The sequence below is a fragment of the Canis lupus genome, chromosome 16, assembly GCF_048164855.1.
Source record: "Canis lupus baileyi chromosome 16, mCanLup2.hap1, whole genome shotgun sequence".
NCBI classification, from domain to species: domain Eukaryota; kingdom Metazoa; phylum Chordata; class Mammalia; order Carnivora; family Canidae; genus Canis; species Canis lupus.
Window position 1 is genome coordinate 57,793,943 of NC_132853.1, and position 7,579 is coordinate 57,801,521.

The window sequence follows — 7,579 nt, forward strand, 5'->3', positions numbered from 1 at the left end:
CCACGTCAGGCTCCCGGTGCATGGAGCCTGCTTCTCCCTCTGCCTATGTCTCTGCCTCTCTCTCTCTCTCTCTCTCTATGTGACTATCATAAATAAATAAAATTAAAAAAAAAAATTTTAAAAAAAGAACGGCCGATGCCATCTCCAGCTCCATTATTAAAGGTAGTGTCTCTTAAAGAAAGGAGGTGATCATAATCCACTGCCTTCCACACTGGCCTGCTGTCCTGGCCTATTGTTTAGTTTGGGGATGGAGGGAGGCGTCTGTGAGGACACCAAACCGAGTTCATGTGAACTAATTTGGGGGGAAGGGACCTTGAGGCCAAGTACCTTGAAAAATGGTTAGGACTGCAGGAGGTGAATTTGGGGATGAAGCAAGAACTCTGAAGCACTGCGTTGCTCCAAAGAAAATAGACTCATTCCGTGTGGCCCCAAAGGACCAAAGTCAGATGAGCAGCTGCAAGCTCCAGAAACACAGGCTCTCAGTCTTATATACGAGAACACACGGTAGCGGCCCTGGCTGCCTCCAGACGACCTCGGCTCCATTGAAAAGTACTGAACTCCTCGTCCCTGGAGGCATTCAAGTACCGGAACCAGTGTGGGGGGGGACCACCAGCAAGTTGATGATTTGGCAACCGTGGATCAGCTAACGGATTACTGTCCCTGTGATCTGACTGATCCAGAGGTGAGGCTGAGGGCCACATGCAGGAAGGAGGGCCGGGGTTGCAGCCCCTCTGTTTTTTTAAAATCTTAATTGAGAGAGAAAATGAGCAGGAGGAGGGGTAGATGGGGAGGGAGGAGCAGACTCCCCGCTGAGCAGGGAGCCCCATGCGGGACCCTGGGATCACGACCTGAGCTGAAGGCAGATGCTCACCCACTGAGCCCCCCTCCAGGCGCCCCATAGCAGCCCCTCTATTATCGTCAGACGACTGGACCGTCCCCCACAGAGGGCTGCTTGCCCCCCATCTGTGACTCCTCAACCCTGCTCTCTGGCGAATCTCAGCCCCCCGGTCCACCCCGCACCCCGGGCAGCTTATCAAAAGCCAGCTATTCGAAGAGTCCCTGGAGCAAACCTGGGAAAGAGCATTTCTCCCTTCCGTGACACTCCGGAGCCTCGTTGAACGCCCCCACCATGTGGTGCCCCTGCCAGGCCGGCCGGGTCTGGCCTCTGAGACCAGACGCTGCTGGGCACCCCCCAGGCCGACCCCGGGAACACAGGCCGGGCCCCCCGTCCCTCCTCACTGCCCTCCTGTTCTCGGGAGGCATCCCCCCTGCTCGGACTCCCTGAGCAGAGCCCCGGGCCCCTTTGGAGGATGGTGCAGGTGCCTGAGTGCCTTCCAGGGCCCTCCCCACCCTGAGACCCCCAAGGCACTCCTGCCCGGGCCCCTGGGACACCTGGAAAGGAAAGCCCAGGGCTCGCTGCTCCTCGGGCCTGCTCCCTGCCCCAGGCGGATGGGTGCTGCTGGGGCCTGTGCGCCCAGTGACCCGCTCACGTCCTCCCGAGCTCGTCCCGACCACTGCTCTCCGCTTCTTCAAAGGGAGAAGGAGGAGGGCTGAGCAGAGGCAAAACCAAGGGGCCGTGGAAGGGTGGCCCTGGTGCCCTGTCCCCTGCTGCCGGCCCCTCCCACCCTCTTGCTGTCCGGAGCAAGTCCATCCCGATTGCCCACCTTGCTCCCCAGGGTCCACACACCTCCCAGAAGCCCCCTGTGACCCCCCACTTTTCTTCACGCACGCCGTGTACCTGGAGGGCCAGAGGAAGGCCGGCTGATTGGTCATACGGCACGGCGGGGAACACTGTGGGACTTGGGATTGGGGCGATCGAGGGGACGCCTGGGGGCTCAGCCGGTGAAGCGACTGCCTTCGGCTCGGGTCAAGATCCAGGGTCCTGGGATCGAGTCCTGCATCTGGCTCCCTGCTCATCCGGGACCCTGCTTCTTCTTCTCCCTCTGCCTCTGCCCCCCTGCTTGTGCTCCCTCCCTCTCTCTCTCTCTCAAATGAATAAATAAAATCTTTTTTAAAAAACAAGGCAAAAGAGATCCGTGGGAATCCTGTCTGGCCCACCTTTCGGAGGCATCTTCACCTTTTCCTGTCTTGGCGCTATCGGGCCGTCCTGCAAGCTGTGCGAAACTCATAACAATGCAAATGACCTTGTCCACGAAAGGCAGATGAGCTGTGTTGACCACTGCCCCGCGGAGAGGGCCCGGGTCTGTCTCCCCGTAAATTCGCCGAGCGTTCCCGACTGCCTACAGATGTCAGGCGCTTGGGACCAGCTTGAACACCACGCCGGCGTCTTCATTAATTCATGAGTCAAATAAAATCTGAGGCACGTACTCGTTTTGTATTTGCATGAGAGTCGCGAGCTCACCTTTCAGCAAAACTACCCGATGGCGAGCACGGATCTGTCAGGGCGGGAAGGCCAAGCTCTGCGGACAAGAGCTGGAGGGTGGAGCATGCAAGCGTGTCTTTTCGGGGAGCGGCCAGCCCTAGAAAGGAAGAGGGGAGGAAGGTCTGTCCCCGTGCCCCCACCCCCCTCCCCCACCAGCCCCTCTGGCCCTGTTCCAGACGGCCCCCCACTCCTGCAGTTGCTGAGTGACATTTAGGGCCCCAACTGCCCCCGCAGCTAAGGCCGCCTTTCCCCCGAAATGACTTACAGCATTTACAGCACAGGTGGAGTCTCACTGGGGGCCAGGCCTGTGTCTGAGCAGTTGCCACCAAGACTGGATGCTCCCAGCAGGACCGCAGAGGAGACGGGAAGGCTACTGGTCCCGGTTATGCCCAAAGAGCGGGTGTCACGGGGAGCTCTCTGCCTCAAAGTTAGGACAGGGGTGGAGATTCGGTCTCCTCCTGCCCCCTCAGTTGGCAGAAGCAAAGCCAAAGGGCCGGTGTTGCAGGGATGAGGCTCAGTGGGAACATCACAGGGAGCAGCCCCGCCTCACGCAGCCCCTCACATGACCAAACACACATCACTCAACAGTTCCGCCCCCCCGGGTACCCCCAAGAGAAGTGAAAATATCACGTGCAAACAAAATCTTGTCCTTAGATGTTCACGGCAGCCCTGCATGACGGCGAAGATGCCAACAACGTCAACGTCCGTTGACAACGGACCGATGAACACGTGGTCTCTCCCTGCGGGATTAGTGCTCGGCCACGAAAAAGAGCGGAGCGCCACGCAGATGACGAGCCTGGAAAACATGGCACCGAATGACAAAGGCCTGACACGCGAGGCCACATGCCGTGTGATTCCATTTCTGTGAAGGGTCCAGGACCGGCAGGCCCGCAGAGACGGAAAGCTGGTCGCTGGCGGCCGGGGGCTGGGTGACGAGGGTAGGGATAGGGGACTAGGGTGGTGACAGCCGACAGGCACCCGCCTTCTTCCTGGGGCGCTGAAAATGCTGTGAACTTGATCGTGCTGATGACTGCAGAAGTGAGTGAAGATGCCACAATCCATTGATTTAGATGATTCCAGTGGGTGGATTGTGGGGTGCGTGACTTTGCTGGGGCTGCCGCACAAAGCACCTCGGCTGGAGGGGGCGGCGGCGGTGAGGGGGCTCTAACAAGACATTTATTTGGCCACAAGTCCAAGATCCAGGTGCAGGCAGGTCTCTCCCAAGGCCTCTGTCCCCGGCCTGCCGGTATCACCTTCTCGCCCTTTCCTCTCGGGGTCCTTCCTGTGAGCAAGTGTACCCCTGGGGTCTCCCAGATTCACTCCTGTAAGGACCCCAGTCAGACGGCAGGAGCCCCCCTTCCCACAGGCCTCTTTTTAGCTGGGGCACCTCCTTGAGGCCATGTCCCCAGATACGGTCACAGTCAGGCACTCGGGGCTGGGGCGTCCGCATGGGGCGCTTGGGGGAGAGGTAATTCAGCCCATCATATGCGATATGTGAATTGTAGCTCCATAAAGCTGTTTCTTAAAAACAAATAAAAATGAATAAAATTTTTTTAAAAAAAGCAAGTGAAAAATCTCCACAGCCTTGACCAAAGAAGGGGATCTAACTCCTCCCTAAGAGAGGCCACAATTTAACTTCTCCCCATTTGCCTCGAGGCCGAATCAAACAGTGGCTCTTGAGCCTCCCCCTCCACGTGGCCAGTCCACAGGCACAGTGTGACAGTTTGGAATCTAACAGACCTGGTTTCAACCCAGTGGGGCAGGTGGATGGGGGCTGAAGTGTCTCCAGGGCCCTGGGGATAGGGTCCCTCCAAACACCTGCTGACTCAAGCCCGTGGATGCACGTGGAGCTCTGCGTGGGAGCAGCAGGACCGGTGGGGGGGAGGTGCTAGGCCTCTGGCACCCTGCCCTGCATGAGCCAGAGCCTGGAAGCTGGGGTGTGCGGGGTGGGGACAGCAGCCTCCCCTCTCCCCCAGCCCCCCAGGGGCTCCCTCCCCATCCAGAGAAAGCCCGCCGACCAGGCTGCTTGGTGGCGGCTGCAACCCCCGTGCTACATGTGAGGAGGTGGTGGCTGTGACTTTGGGCCCCCTCTTCCTGAATCCTGACTCACTCTCCCCGGTGCCGTGTCAGGCTCTTCACCCTCAAAGCCTCCGTGGGTTTTTTGGTTTTTTTTTTTTTTTTTTTTTTTTTTTTTTTTGCCTCCGTGGGTTTTAACTAATCAGTGCGAGCTCAGGAATGCAGGCGGCCCCGCAGCTCACACCAGGTCATTAGAGGTGGTGCAAGGTGCCCCCAGAATCCTGGGAATCCTGGTCTCAGGGCCAAGGCCGGGGAGGGAGCAGGCAGGACAAGGCAGCTCCTCCCGGCTCCCCAGTGGGGACCCCGGGGTGACGGCTGCTCAGGAGGGAACCTGGGCCCCGTGACGGGAGGCCAGATGTGGCCCCTTTGCCAAGGCCGCTGGGCGTCGGGGAACCGAGAGCACCCAGAGTGCCCACAGTCAGCGCCCGCCCGGTGCCCTCCACTTGGGGCCTCCAGAATGGCAGGGCGGGCAGGGGGCTGGGACGCTGGTCCTAGGCACTGCGGGGGTTGGCTCGCCCAGCACCCTGCAAAGTCACTTCATTCATTCGCTCATCCATTCATTCAGCAAATTCTCCAGGGAACCAAAACCAGAGACTCTCGTCTCATCAGCAGGTCCTGGCACTCGTGCCTTCTAGATTTATCCGGGGTGGGCTGCTTCTTATCCTCTCCAACCTGTCACCACGGTCCAAGACACCTAGATTATTGCACTAGCCTCACCCCAAGTCTGCACGCATCCCCTTGCCCCACACTCACACATACACTCCATGCCACATACATCTGGGCACACACAAGCGTGCACGCAACACACCGCATATACATACACACACATGATATACACATACACACGAACACACACCCATACACACATAACACGTGCATATGCATATAAAACATACATACACACAACACATTCATTTGCACATATGACACGGAACACATATACGTGCACACACACGCATACGTACATATACACACATTCACAACATACACATCACACACGCACCCCTGTGCAGTGGCAGCACGGCAGCCTCTCCCCGGCTTCCATCCTGTTGGAATAAGAGCCAAATCTTACCACCCCAACCTCCTTGTGGTCTCAGCCACACCTGGCACATCTCATTGTCAAGACTGTGGCACCTGCTGTCCCCTGGGCCCTGACTCCTCCTCTCCTCACAGACATCAGCTCAGCACACCTTGTCACCTTCTCCATGAGGCCTCCCCAGCCACATCATCTACACGGGGGCACTTTTTCTATAAAGGACCAGGTAGTAGGTGGTCTCAGCTTTGTAAGACAGACAGTCTCAATGCAAAAGCAGTCATAGACAGCACCTGTGGGGAAAAGCATAGCTGTGCCTCAATAAAACTTTATTTATAAATTCAGGTGACAGCCAGATTCGGCCCAGGGCGTGATCCCAGGATCCCAGGATCAAGTCCCACGTCGGGCTCCCTATATGGAGCCTGCTTCTCCCTCTGCCTGTGTCTCTGCTTCTCTCTCTGTGTCTCTTATGAATAAATAAATAAATAATCTTTAAAAAAATAAAATAAAATGGGCATCCTGGGTGGCTCATCCTGGGCCGCCTTCAGCCCAGGGCCTGATCCTGGAGGCCAGAGATTGAGTTCCACATCGGGCTCCCTGCATGGAGCCTGCTTCTCCCTCTGCCTGTGTCTCTGCCTCTCTCTATCTGTGTGTCTTTTATGAATAAATAAATAAAATCTTTTTAAAAATAATAATAAATAAAATAAAATAAAATAAAATAAAATAACAACTCCCATCGTTCTCTAGTTTCTCCCCTCCAACTGGTTTTGCTTGGTGGCACTCATCACTATATGGTGACACACGTATCTGTCTACTTCTTTATCTGCCTCCCCGACTGGCACGTTGGAGGCCCCAACACAAGGCCACTGGCTCTTCTGCCCACTGCTGTGTCTCCAAATTCTACAAGGCCCTGGATATATTAAAAGTAGATAAAAAGAGGGAGCCTGGCTGGCTCCATCAGAAGGGCATGCAACACTTGATCTTGAGGTCATGAGTTTGAGCCCCGTGTTGGGTGCAGAGATTATTTAAATAAATAGAACTTTTAAAAAACAGGTTAAAAGGTCATAGACTTAAAATTTTCATGAAAGCAACAGAAAATCATAGCTAACGTATATATAAATACATAGTTGTACGATTGTACACGTTTGAATTACGTGTTACATGTTTCACGCATGTTCCGTGTGTATGATGGGTCTATACAAGCGTACACACATATGTGGGTTTACTTGCCAAGCAGATGAGGAAACAGCCAAGGAGGCGTAAATTACCGTGCTCAAGGTCACAGGGCTGGGAGGGGCACAGCTGGACAAACCCCGTTCCAGAGCCTGTGTCTCAACCCCTTTCCCGTGAAATGGGGGGTCAGATTGGACCCGGGTCTGCACACGGGTCCGCCACACATCACGTTCCCGTCTCCAGCAGCAGACGCCCCACTGAACCACACACCGTCTCCTGTGGAGTCTGCGCCACCTGGACCTCCGGCCCGGCCCGCTAGTCAGTCACCGGCAGTGGGTCCCCAGGTCTCGGACACTTCTCTCCTCGGCCCACCCAGAAAAGGCCAGCAGAGCAACCTGTCTCCCTCCTTGCACCCCAGCCACTGGGGCAAGGCACCCACTGCTCCCGGGCTCTTCGGGCCCTGCAGGAAGCCTCTGAGAAGTCGTGAGGATTTCAGCTCAGGAACAGAAAAGAGTGCTGGCAGCTTTTAAGGCAAATTCGCCACAGGAAAAGAAGTTTTGGTTTTAACAGTGACTTGCTACACAGAGTGTGAATAAATGTGAGAAGTTCCTGCAAGAAGATTGGTTTGTGCCTCCCGATTACTGTCCTCTCCCTCTTCCCCACGAACCAGCCTGTGGTCACCCCCTGCACTCACAGGGCGACCACGAGATGCCCCTCCACCCTCTCAGCGCTGAGGGGAGGCCCTCCTAGATGCTGGGAGGCCATCCACAGGTTTCCCCGGAGACTCGGGGGTCCGTAATCCCATCTCTTCAGGTGGATTCTCCAACGAGAGGAGGAGGCACAGGTAGGACAGGCAGGGTCCTCAGACCAGCTCCTGGCAGCTTCAGACTCAAACAAGAAGCTCCATCCAAGCC